Below are 15,000 nucleotides of genomic sequence, written 5' to 3'. Positions count from 1 at the left end.
CATCCCAAGTCTTTTATTCCATTAACTTCATGCTTCTTCCTTTATTTAATTTTTTTTTTTTTTTGTTACGAATGTCCCGTCATTTCAGACCCTTTTTTTTTAGGTTTTTGTTTTGGTGTTTGCGGACAGTTTTCCTTAATGTTATTTAGGAACTTTTCCGCCTACTTCTTGTGCTGAATCAAATACAAATATGACGAAATTATTATTAATTTCTTCTTTAGTTGCTTCCATTTCATTGTATATATATATATATATATATATATATATATATATATATATATATATATATATATATATATATATATATATATATATATATATATGTATATATATATGTATATATATATGTATATATATATATATATATATATATATATATATATATATATATATATATATATATATATATATATATATATATATATATATATAGATAGATAGATAGATAGATAGATAGATAGAGAGAGAGAGAGAGAGAGAGAGAGAGAGAGAGAGAGAGAGAGAGAGAGAGATGTATACATAAAATGAGGCTGTCTTCATTACTTTGGTAATGCATATATTCAGATATATGAAATATTTAAGTAAATTTTCAATTCTTGGCATCATCTTAGTTTAGGATAGACAAACATTGTGATGTTCTTGTTCTCCATTCCTTTTTATTTCCTTTTTACCCCTCCTAATGTACTGTACACTGTATATTGCTGTTGTAAGGACATGATACTAACAAGTATAATATTTGAAATCAAATAAAATCTAGGTTTACATTTGATTGGAGACTATGTCTGCCTCAGTAGTGTTAATTTCCTACTAAACCTATCCTAATTGTTCGGATTTTCTTCTTTTCGATAGCCCTACATCTGCCAGTAACTATGCTATTCATATTTTCAGAGATAATAAGGGTATTAATCAGCAAATGAACTAAGTCTTTTACTTTATATGAATAAGTATAAACATTTATTTGTACACTAAGTTCTGGGATATTCCATATTCAGTTTTTTCTTCTTTTATGTCAATTTCAAGTAATGAAGTTAAGTAACAATGCGGTTTAATCAGGAAGCTACATCTGCTGACCATCAAGCTTGTATTATACTTGATAGATGAGGGCTTCATAGGTGTATCTTTATGAATCCATGTTGATTGCATTTCAGGCATCAAATTATCATTGGCTATGAATGGCCAGATGGTAAATATAGTAGTTATGTCTGGAGGCTTACTCAGAGCCGAGGGCTGGCCCAGGTAATCGGGTTGTGAGTGAGTCATGCCTGCAAGATTCACGGTTAGGGGATTTTGTTTGCTGATTGACAGTATCGCTCGCTGGGGGAAGCTTAGTTTCAGGCAAGCTGCTGCTCTGCTCATCAGTGTAGGCATCGTTAGTGTCATCTAGATTTGTATGCTTATTCAGAGTCGGGAGGGGGTGGCAAGGCTTCATCGGCAGGCAGGTAGGGGAAAAGTTCCCTGTGTTCTGTTGAAGATATGTTTCCATGCTGAGTAAGTAGGGTCTCTAGAATGAAAGTCTTCTGCTGTGTGGGGCTATACCTGAAGATTTCCATAATTTTCACAACGAGTTCTCATGAAATGGACCTATTATGAGTTTGCTGATAATGTGCCTTAAGAGCACTTTGGTGTACGTGACAGGACAGGTGTTTAGAGAGCAGCATGTTGGCCCTTGCAATGTAGTGGCCTGGGCATTCTCAGATGGGCCATTTGTATCGATCAACCATATTGATTATCTTCAGACCGTCCTGCACAGGAGGGTCTGGGTTATTTTTCATAGCCAAGGTTTTGGTTTTAGTAGATTACAAAGTTAAGTTCTGTATTTTCTTGTATGGAGAACATGGTGTTCCGTAGACTATCTCTAGTATAACTCATTTTGTTGATAATTACGGTGCATTTTTATTTTGTAAAAAATGTTTACTTTTTTTGCGCTGGTTGTGTGTCTCTTTTCCAAACCATGCCAGATATCGAGGGTTTCTTAATTTCACATTTGACCTGTTTACCTATTGTTCACAAAGACTTGCGTTATATAGTCCAGTTCCTCATTGGTAGTCTTCCAGAAAGACAATTACAGATAGCCCTCTTCATGAACGCCTTAAGTCTGGTTGGTTATTCACTGTCATCATTAAGACAAAGAGCAAAGTTCATCGGTCTTTTATTGACCGACATAAGATACCCAGTTTCAGTAGTTTCAATCATGCCATCCAGGAATGGGTGTCATCCGTTATGGCTGTCTTCCAGCGTAAAATGAATTTTGATACACTCCTCAAAGGTGCCATTTAATTCCTCAACATCCTGAGAGGAAGTGGACCTAATGAAGTTATCATCTCCTGTAATCATTGAGTCAGTGTATAAGCGAGAAAACTTGCTACTCTTCTACTCCTCTGTTGAACTTCTTTAAAAGAATTCACATTGGTGATCACATGGCTCTACTGTCCTTTCGAATATATGTATGGCCACACAGTGTTATACAGATTTCCAGGAGTGTACAAAGGGCATCAATCTGGGATATTTAGGGTCAATGTAGTTACGGTAGGTTCTGCAAACATGGTCCATCACTAAGAGGATGGCCTCGTTGACTGAAAACTTGGTAAAAAGATATTCAACATCATCTAGGGAAACGATGACACTGCCCCTCGAGTAGAATGCACTGGTGGTGAGAAGGTAGAAGGGGAATCAGCCTTTTAGTGACCTGGTACACTTTGGTAGGGTAATGGCTCATAATAGGGCTATATGGGTTCCTGGTCTTTTGGGTTTTGAGGTTCCCATACATTTAGTCAAGACCGTAATCACTTGTAATAAGTAAGAAATGGATGGTGTTCGTATATGTGTTAACAGCATTACTGGGCCTATTAGCCTCTATTTAGATATCTTCGGAAAGGTTTTTGGTAAGGTGCTTGAATGTTGTTTAATCCTCAAGGATATCATCTAGTTTTTCATGGTATTAGTTGGTGTTGATAGCCTCCTTGATCAACCGTTACATCCACATTCAGCCTTAACTACTTAGCAGAGTTTTTCGTTTCTGTAGTGACTATGGCACTCGTGTATTGTCCACGGTCTATGAGGGCATCTTCAAAGATCATAGATTGAAGGACAAAGTTATCCGGCTGATATTTCTTTCTTCCTGGGTCTTGATATTGTCGAGGAGAAATCTGATCTCCATCTTTTTGCTGTAAGTCTGGGTGTTGTTATAAACTGGTAATTGAGGCTAAGAAGGTCTTCAGGATGCTCCATAGGGCCTTTGTTTCTCCTCCAAGCGGGCAAGAATGGCAACCACCTCACTTTCCTCACTCTTCTTAGCAGTGCATTGTCTCTGTTAAAGGGTCCGTCTGAAGACTCTGGACCTTCGGTCATTATATGCTGACAGGACATGCAGTAAAAATCTGTATTTTGTTAGGAGACGCTCTTTTGTGTATGTTTGATTTAAGACTATGGCTGCCTCATTGGCATATATTTTTTATTACACCTTTTCCATTGGTGTAGTTTTCTACAATTCAATAGCACTGAAATCTACCAGTGACAGTGCTATTCTCATTTGCAGAGAGAATATGCATGTTCAATAGTAAATAAACAGAGTACTTTACTTTAAAAGAGTAGATATAAACATTCATTTATGCACAAAGTTTATGAATGTTCTAGAGTTCAGTGATAATTTTATTGTCGTTTGATCGTATTCGGTTATTGAGCTTATATTGAACGTCTGCTCATAATCAGGCTTGAAGCATAATTTACAGTTGAGGGCTTCATAGCTGTGTTCATATGAATCTGTGTTGGTCTTATTCTGGGTGTCAACTCTTCATTGTTTGGGAATGCTGCGAGGGGGAAGGTAGTAACTATGCTTGTAGGCACACTCTGAGCCGAGTGCTAGGCCAAGTGATTGGGTCGTGAGTGAGTCATGTGTTACAGTTGGGGGCTGTTGGGGTTGGTGCTCCATCTTGAGGTATATAGGAGAAACATATCCTGTGTGGTGTTGAGGATAGGTTTCTCCAGGTGGATCACTAGGACTTCCAGAATTTTAAAAGTCTCCTGCTGTCTGGGGCACTGTCAATAATTTCCTTAATTTCCTTAATGTTTTGTCAAGAAATGGACCTATTCTGAGTTTGCTGGTAAGGGGCCTCAGAAGCCTGTTATTGTATGTGACAGGACAGGCATTTAGAGAGCAATATGGAGGTTAACCCGATGAAGCTGCTGAGGCATCATCTGATAAAAGATTAGTAACAGACTCCTAATAAAATTAACAACCATAGTTGTAAGGCGATGAGGAAAAACAAACAAATATGTCCAATAACCTTTTGGCAAACACAAGTAAACCATTCGGCTATACATTAATTCTATAGAAATTTTGATAATGCAAATTACTGTAGAAAGCTAAAACATATAATACGTTTAAGTAATATTGGATAATATAAAAAGCATGATGAAAAATAATTGTTTTTTTCTTCCAATTATAGGAGTATATTCCCCCCTCTCTCTCTCTCTCTCCCTCTCTCTCTCTCTCTCTCTCTCTCTCTCTCTCTCTCTCTCTCTCTCTCTCTCTCTCTCTCTCTCTCTCTCTAAAATAGAGATACAAAATTTTCATTTGATTCTATTTTTCAATAACTATGTTATTTCAAGAGAAAAATTTTAAAATTGGAATTTTGTATTGAATTTTGATGATTGGTAACTTTCTTATTTGTTAATGAATAAATTTTTACTCTTTTTAAAGAAAGTTCATTAAAGCTACCATCACATGATGATATGAACTCAAAGACTCAATATCAATGAGTCTACCAATTTTCTCTAACCATTGATTCTAACAATTTTCTAACCGTTTTTTTCTACACATTGAAAATAATGAAAAGTAGAGCTGAACATATGTCATATTCTCAGGTTATGCCATCTTTACAGAGTTCTGTTTTAAAAATGTGCACATTTTTCTGTTAAACATAACAGAGATAGGGGAAATTTTTTTTTCTATAAGCTGTCATTAGAGTAAATAGAAATAGAATAGCCCAGAAGGGGCTAGCGTTCGATCCCAAGTATGAGGTAGAAATTTATTTCTATTTGAACACAATGTTGTGTTGATATTTATCCATATTGACTCATTAGGGGTAATTTGAATGAATTACTACCAATTGTGTCACTTGGTGGACCGGGAAATCGGGTAAAACTCGCTGGTAAGAGACTGATGTCTCGCCAGGTAAATCCTCGGACAGCTAGTTAGCGTCAGGTTCCGATTTCTTTTATGGTCTCTCGTGGCATGGTTGGTTTCGACCTGGCCTTTCATTAGAAGGGGCTAGCGTTCAATCCCAAGTATGAGGTAGAAATTTATTTCTATTTGAACACGATGTTGGGTTGATATTTATCCATATTGACTCATTAGGGGTAATTTGAATGAATTACTACCAATTGTGTCACGTGTTGGGCCGGGAAATCGGGTAAAACTCGCTGGTAAGAGACTGATGTCTCGCCAGGTAAATCTTCGGACAGCTAGTTAGCGTCAGGTTCCGATTTCTTTTATGGTCTCTCGTGGCATGGTTGGGTTCGACCTGGCCTTTCATTAGAAGGGGCTAGCGTTCGATCCCAAGTATGAGGTAGAAATTTATTTCTATTTGAACATGATGTTGTGTTGATATTTATCCATATTGACTCATTAGGGGTAATTTGAATGAATTACTACCAATTGTGTCACGTGGTGGGCCGGGAAATCGGGTAAAACTCGCTGGTAAGAGACTGATGTCTCGCCAGGTAAATCCTCGGACAGCTAGTTAGCGTCAGGTTCCGATTTCTTTTATGGTCTCTCGTGGCATGGTTGGTTTCGACCTGGCCTTTCATTAGAAGGGGCTAGCATTCGATCCCAAGTATGAGGTAGAAATTTATATATATATATATGTATATATATATATATATATATATATATATATATATATATATATATATATATATATATATATATATATATATATATTCGAAAAGCACAAATTGAAGCATGTAATTAAATGTACAAAAAGGATGTAATTCTGGCTTAGTGTTCTTTTACAAAGGGTATTCACTCACGAAAATGTTTCACGGATATTTCATTATAAAGGTTATGTTTTATCCATCATAAAATCCGTGTTAAAAATGTGTGAAGTATACCATATAACTAAAACATTCAGAACAAAACCTCTCCTCTTTTTCTTTCAGCATCATTTGGCTTAGTACTTATCACCTCTTTCTTTTTTCATTATTCCTTCTTTCTCTCACTCACCCATTTTAAGCTTGCGAGCACTCGCTTAACATTTACCATTGTAAGTCTCTGCTTAAGAGATGGCGCGGAAAGAGTTTTATCAAAATCCAGCTCTGACTCTTTGTGCTTTTAAGAATCATACAACAAAGAGTTGGAAGAAAAATTTTGGACACAACGAGAATACTCCGGGGATGCTTTGTGTGGGTTATATTCGGCCGGAGACTAAACGATCTTTATTTCTCAGGGAAGTATTAAAGTGTGAGACTGATTCACCAAAAAAGTATATTTTTGTGTTTTAGTTTTTTAATCTTCAATCCAGAAATATTAAGATACATTTGTAAATATATACTTAATTAGCTATATTACACATAAACATACATATACCTATCTTTCTTTCTATCTATTTGTCTATCTATCTATCTATCGATCTATCTATTTATTATACATCGATATATATATATATATATATATATATATATATATATATATATATATATATATATGTACATATATATATATACATATATATATATATATATATATATATATATATATTTATATATATATATATATATATATATATATATATATATATATATATATATAAATATATATATATATATATATATATATATATATATATATATATATATATATATATATATATATATATATGTGTGTGTGTGTGTGTGTGTCTGTGCTTGTTTGTATGCGCGCGTTTGCGTGTGTGTTACTAGCTGATATAGAAAAAATAAATTAGCCACCAATTGTATATCATACCGACACTAACACAGACACACACATATAATTATATATACATATATATATATATATATATATATATATATATATATATATATATATACATATATATATATATATATGTATATATATATATATATATATATATATATATATATATATATATATATATATATATATATATATATATATGTGTGTGTGTGTGTGTGCGTGTGTGTGTGCTTGTTTGTATGCGCACGTGTGCGTGTGTGTTACTAGCTGATATAGAAAAAATAAATTGGCCACCAATTGTATATTATACCGACACTAACACACACACACATATAAATATATATATTAATATATATATATATATATATATATATATATATATGTATATATATATATATATATATATATATATGTGTGTGTGTGTGTGTGTGTGTGTACATATATATATATATATATATATATATATATATATATATATATATATATATATATAAATATATATATATATACACACACACATATATATATATATATATATATATATATATATATATATATATATATATATATATATATATATAAATATATATATATATATACACACACACACATATATATATATATATATATATATATATATATATATATATATATATATTATATATATATATATATATATATCTATATATATATACATGTGTGTATATGCGTATAACTAATCTGTCAAAACTTGTTTAATAGCTCTGCTACCTGAAATTCTAAATGTTGTTTTCCTTTAACACTTTCCGACTGATAAAACACAGTAACACGCCTTACAATATAAACCTAATTGCCTTTAGGGATAAAGACGCAAGGATTAATATCAAGGTAATTCTTATCTAGATAACTTTTATTTACCACTTTGCATTGTGTCGCTAATGGATAATCACTGACTGATCTCCAAGTTTTCGTCACATTATCCTCCGTCTCTTTATCTGTTTTTGCTTTTCTTGCCAATAAACCAATGTCATAATTTGAATATGGTTCTTTAGTGTAGTGTTCGTTTTCATTCCCGGACACCAAAGCTCGTTCCTGCAGTACTATAGAAAAGTTCTGTTTCAATTACACTAGTAAGAGTCGTAGGATATGAACTAAAAATAAGGCTTTGTGCAATCACCTCTTGCACGCTCTCTCCTACACTGACACTCCCTACATCTCCAGTCCGTGTCTGTCTGTTCCCTGGGGCAGGAAAATAATGGATTTCCGTCATGAATTCTACATGAAAGAATTCTACCTTACTTTAATGTTCAAAATGGTACTGAGAGCATTAAATGCTAATTCTCTAAGGAAACAATGCCAATAATTATTTCAAGTTGCGAGTAATAAATGTTTTATAAACTAAATTGTATTTTGGACTTTCAGGATTCGGAATAGTATAGTTTGTCCTGTCAATGAAATGTCGTGAGACAAACCAAAACAATCCTTTGAGAAGCATGAGATTCTCCATTTCAATTAGTTATATTATATGATAAAATTTTCACGAAACATAATTTTCTCGGTGATTCAGAACAGCAAACAATACCATATGCATTTCCGTTGCATTTGAGACTTGTACAGCGCACCAGCATTAGGCTTTTCATTGCATATTCTTATAAGGATGAGGTAATTGTTCAAGCACCTAAGGTGCTATTGGCAACAAGTATTCTTACACATCTTAAGTTCTGCTCAATTGTATTTCATCTGATAACACTTAGCCATGTCCAGATATATGGTATTTTGTCTTTCCTCACCTCACTTTCTTTTTACATTTTTGTGTTTTCTTACCTTGATGAGATACGTTTTAAATATTGTCATTCATCCCTTTATCCAGGTATGGTTCACAGATTTTATTGCTCTCCACGTTCTCTTTCCCCTGATCCCATTTCCTCTCCTACTCCTTCTCTTGTGTTTCCTTGTGCTTTCCATCCCTCCTAAACCATACTCTCTCTCTCTCTCTCTCTCTCTCTCTCTCTCTCTCTCTCTCTCTCTCAATTTGGATCTTTCTTCGAGTTTTTTCTCTTTCATCGAGGAAAACCTTTACTGTCCGTTTATATCTTTCAACCTTTTCTATCACACCAGTTAGTTAGAAACAGTGTATCAACTTTTTACTAAGCTCTTGCTCGACAGGTCCTAAAATCAAGGTGCTGTCTAATGCTATGATAGACAACACATTCACTTAGAGTCCTTTTTCTTTCATCAGTCTAACGACTCTCGCCATTAGCACAATCGGGGTGAAACATGTTCAGTCTTGGTCACTTGTGTAAAATAATGTAAAAAATAAACTCTCTCTCTCTCTCTCTCTCTCTCTCTCTCTCTCTCTCTCTCTCTCTCTCTCTCTCTCTCTCTCTCTCTCTCTTTCTCTCTCTGTCTCTCTCCTCTCTGCCGTGACTCGATGGCGAACATTGTTAACCATGTATAATTCCTAATTTAACAAAGAGAATTTATTGTGAGAAAACTATTTCTTTTTGCAAAGAGCCGTTAGTTGAAACTAAACAAAGACTGTGTGTTTCAAATATTTGATCTCATTTTACCCTAATGAGTTATTACTTCTTCTTAATTATAGAGCAGTGTTACTATAACGCTAATCATATAAATAATTGTTAAATATACTGTTTAAATATTGCCATAGTTTTGATATGAGTGTTTTTCTATCATATAGAAAATATGACCTTAAGGTAAAAGAGGGCTCTGACTTTCACAATAACGGTTGCCCACAGTAAAAGATATCTGGACATGGGTTCACATACACGCTTAGATGAAATGAACTGACAAAACTGTCGATGATAAGCTTGATATATGTGTGTTAGGTTTTATATCTGTTAGTATGTTGTTATGCAAAAAAAAAATTCACTGCCGTCTGATGACATGATAATTATTACATGACTTTATTGTTTCATTTATTATCTTTTCAAGAAAACCTAAGAATAATGGTAAGAATGATATGCAAAAGAACAAGGACAAAAGTAATAAAAGCTGTTGGAGAAACAGAAACCTTAGATGTTATCATTGGATTACACCAGCGGTCAGCATTAAGGGCGTTTTTATTAAATTGTCTTTGTCCTAGATGTGTTAAGTGAAGGGATCAGAAATAAAAAGTTGTGCGAGTTGCTATAAGCAGATGATTTGGTGATAGCTGATGAAAATGAGGAAATAATTAAAGAGAAAGGGGTAAATGTGGATAAGACTAAAGCTATGGTGAGCAGTAAGGAAGGTAGGGAGAGGATAGCCATGCACGAAAGTAGAGGAACAGTTATGAATCTGGTGGATAAATTTAGATGGTTGGGATCTACTATAAATCGTGAGTAAGGATATGAGGCTGAAGTTGAGAATAGGACTAAAGCAGCCTGGGGAAAGCGGAGGGAGGTAGCTGGAGTAGCACGGTAAAAGGCAAGATTTATAGCACTGTAATGAGACTAGTGTTAATGTATAGATCAGAAACTTGGGATTTAAAACGAAAAGGGGAAGCAAAGCTTGATAGAACTGAGATGAGAATACTGATTTCGTTTATGGGAATTGCAGAGATGATAACAGTGATACGACTGAGATGTTGTGGGTACATGGGAAGTGAGTGAAGAGGGCTTGGGAGGAACCTGTTAGGGGGAGAACATGAAGAGGGAAGCAGAGAATCTGGAGGCAAGATAAGGTGAAGAATGATATGAAGCGAAGAGGTTTGATGGAAGAGGATACCTGTGATAAAAGGCATTGGATAGGGCCTATCAAGCATCCGAGCCCTCAATATAGGGATAACTGTGGGGAGAAAGATATATATATATATATATATATATATATATATATATATATATATATATATATATATATATATATATATATATATATATATATATATATACATATATATAAACACACACACACACACACACACACACACACACATATATATATATATATATATATATATATATATATATATATATATATATATATATAAATATATATATATATATATATATATATATATATATATATATATATATATATATATATATATATATATATATATATGACCATTATCTTCAACCGCTACTAGTCTACTGCAGAACGAAGGCCTCAGATATCTCCTCCCCTTGCATCTGTTTATGTCAATCCATTGGTTTCTCTACCTTTCCCTCCTTTTGCATTCTTTAAGACCAACTGCTATTCTAAATGTCCATCAACTATCTGTCATTCTCATTATATATCCTGCCCATCTTCATTTCATTTTCTTACATGTTATTAGAATCCATGTTACTCTTTTACCGTCTCTTAATGTTATTCCCATCATTATTATTTCCACATATCTTTGAGTCGTAGCTAGGTTATTTTCTAAGGTTCTGATGCACAAGTTAAAGGAGGTAGAACCATCTGCTAAAATACTTCTCTCAATGTCGATTTACATTTCATAATCTCATCCTGTTTACAAAAATATTTCCATCTCATGTTTTTACTTCTTTCAATTTCGGTCTCACGTCTTGGGGAAATACTTACTGTTTTCTTAAGTGCGTGCAGTCTCTAGAGGTTTGTCCAAAACTCTTATTTTTTTTACTTTCTGCATTTCGATTAAACATTATCGTAGTTTCACTCATATTCATTTACATTCATCCATTTCTGCTTTCTCTATTCAAATGTTCTATCATTATTGTGATTCCTTCCTGGAATTGCTAAATGCAACTATGTCTTCTACAAATCATAAGTTATTAAAGTATTACCCTTTAATATTAATTCCTAGATTTTTCGAATCAAGTTTTTTAAAAACTTCTTCTATGAATGCTATGAATAATTTATGAGAGATGGGGTCTCCCGGTATAATAATTTAGATATGCATTTTTTTTTAATGCCCACTTATAAAGTCTGCTTGCTCTCTTGGTTTAATAAAGTGTAGCTTCTTTCTATTTGCGCCTAATATGGTTTTATAAATGTTATACATTTTATGGACAGTAAATATATTAGGCTGTAATTTCTCAGATATTTTGTTTCTCAGTGTTTGTGAATTGAAATAATGAGGAAGTTTTTCCAAGCTGCAGGTATATAGAATTCTTGCAGAAATTTTGTGTAAGATTCGGTCAGTGTTACTACTATGAAATCTCCTCCATCTATTATTAAATCAAAAGTTATGCAATCTTCTCGTGATGCTTTGCATATTTTCATGCCTTTTAACGTTTTTTTTTTTTTTTTTTTTTACTTCTACTGTTACGTTTGGTACCGTTTCAGGTGTGTTATCATTTCTATTGAAGTTATTTCATGTAATACTATTGTATAGCATTGTATATAAAATCCTATGTAACTTTTATCACTTCACCTCTATTGTTGATGATATTTCCATTTTATTCTTTTATATAGAAAATGGGCACGGTAGGAGAGACATAATAAAACAAATGGAAAATTGGCAAACATAAAAATGTATCAAATATGTCTATTCCTGCAATTCTGTGACGATTACAAGCTAAAAAAAAAATAAGTGTTAGAAAGTCATTGGCGGTGAAGCTGATCTTGTCAAACAATATGAATTCTCGATGAAAGGAGAATAAAGAAAAAATTAAACATTATGTGGTGTCACTAAAATAGTTTTCCATCTAAATAATCCCCTATGTTTACTGCATTCTTTCCGTGAGTTTTCTTAACGAAACTTCTCTATTCCAGTTTTAGAAAAGAACGAAATCATATTCCTTATGGAGGATATTGAAAAGTAGCCTTTATGACAGTTTGAGCGTCAGTCAACTTTTATCCAAATTTTATATTGTTATTCTTTGTAAGACTTGATGGATAAGCAATTGCATCACGATTGTTTTATTCTTAATTAGAATTGAAAATTTACATGAATCTATGTCTTCTAAATGTATGACATACTACTGCTGAAGAGATCCCGTTATTTTGCAAAATTACGAAGATTTTACGAATTACGCATATTTACTGGAATTTTTTAGTGATTATGCATATTTACTGAAGCATCTGAGAGTATGCAAATTTACTAGGAATTATGCATGCTAACGGATTTCATATATTTGCGATAACATGTTTCTCCACTCACTTCTGCTCATGACATGGTCTTTCTATGCTAATTGTCAATTGATCGTTTTCTCTTCCTTCCCCTGCTTGTTTTGCAATTTCTATTGACCCAATGTGTTGTTATTGATGTCCCTCTATTATCTCTTAATCGCATTCTATGTCTTGCCCATGTCCATTTGTATACATATAGTTAGAATAACCTTTACCTTAGTTTTCTCTCGTATCCATGTTCCTTTTTTTTCTGTCTCCTAGTGTTATTCCCATTATTATTCTTTCCATTGCTCTTTGAGCTATAACTATCCTATGTTCTAAGGCTATAGTAAGGTTCCAAGTTTCCGATGCATAAGTTAATACGAGTAGAACCATCTGATTGAATAGTTTTTTTGTAGAGAAAGTGGCAATTTATCTTTTATAAACACATTTTGTTTACCAAAAGCTCTCCATCCTATGATTATATTTCTTTTAATTTAGGTTTAATGTCCTGGGGAAGAAATGTCTGTCCTAAGTACATATATTTGTACCGCATGTGTTTCATATACATTCATATACTGTAACGTTTTTTTATTTATCTTAGGGTTGTGGTGGCCTGGTGGTAGCATCCTTGCCTGGTGATTGCCAAACTTGGGGTTAGACCTACTCAAACTCGTTAGTTTCTTTGGTCGCTGAAACTTTACCATCCTTGTGAGCTAAGGATGGGGTGTTTGGGGGAGCCTATAGTTCTATCTGCTGAGCCATCAGAAGCTATTGCCTGGCCCTCCTTGGTCCTAGCTTGGGTGGAGAGTGGGCTTTGGTGCTAATCATATGTAACATGGCCAGTCTCTAGGGCACTGTCCTGCTTGACAGGGCAATCCCACTGGTCCTTGCTTCTGATATTTATAAGCAGCCTTTCAGCAATTAATCTCGCTTTGATATCTCATGTTTATTTATTTTTTTTTTGGATATTTGTGATGCTCTTGCTCGCAAATACTGGTATTTAAGCTCGATGTCTGTTTAATAAAGCTTAGTTGCATTCACATTGCCTCTCAGTTATCACCTAACGGTGTCTCGCACATTGGTGACTACCAGAGTGTCCAGCTCCCTTCCGTGTCCCCCTTCACTGCTGTGTCTGACTGCTTGATGATAGCGCTCTCCGACCCTGATTTTCCTTTCAATGCCACGCCACTGAAATTACTGCCCTTAGCCAGTACAAAGGCATTAGCCCGGATTCAGCGTGGTGAGGTTCCCTTTTGCATTAAGTGTGTGACTCGCTCAAGCACCAAAGAACACACTTTCCCAGAAACCTCAGATTTGCTTTGCTTGCAAAGGGATACTCAAACGCAAATCCTGCAGCAGTACTGACCGCTGCCAGTCGCCTGTAAAGCCAAACCATGTAAGCCCTTTCAACAACCATTTTGGGACCAAAAGATTCACTTACTGCCAGTATTGCTCACCTGCAACCTGCCGCAGACGGCTGTGGTAGTGAGGTGAACCTACTTTGTGCCCTTTGGGTGAGACACCTACCCGAAACTTTATGCTCTGCCATCCCTGATGTTGATACCTTGCCATGAAGGACCTGATGACCAAAGCCGATGGATGACCTTATGGACAGTCACATCACCACCATCAAGATCTCCAGAAATGCTTCAAATCCTGATGAAGAGGACAACAATTCAGCAACGACTGAGGCTGACGTGCATGCGGTAGGACATAGATGCCCACCCAGTAATGTGATAGGGCTGCAACAACGTCGGCCATCAACCACATATGCCACCATACTCTCATGCCCTAACCAACGACCTCTACAGACCCTTAATGACACCCATCGGCCACACTTATGCTACTACCACTCCAGATTCGGGGCTGGTTTGAAGAAATTTGCGAATGGTTGTCAGTGGCCAAAAAATATGTAAGTAGTACATCCCTTATGATGGTGGCCTCCCCTGACATTAAACTTTTCTTTTTACATGCTGCAGGTACGGATGTGCAATTTTTGGTAGACAAGGGTGCTTGCAGATCCCCTCTACCAAGGCCACTTTTCACGATAC

This window comes from Palaemon carinicauda, chromosome 30, assembly GCF_036898095.1.
Source record: "Palaemon carinicauda isolate YSFRI2023 chromosome 30, ASM3689809v2, whole genome shotgun sequence".
NCBI lineage: Eukaryota > Metazoa > Arthropoda > Malacostraca > Decapoda > Palaemonidae > Palaemon > Palaemon carinicauda.
Note: the sequence above shows the minus strand (reverse complement) of the source record.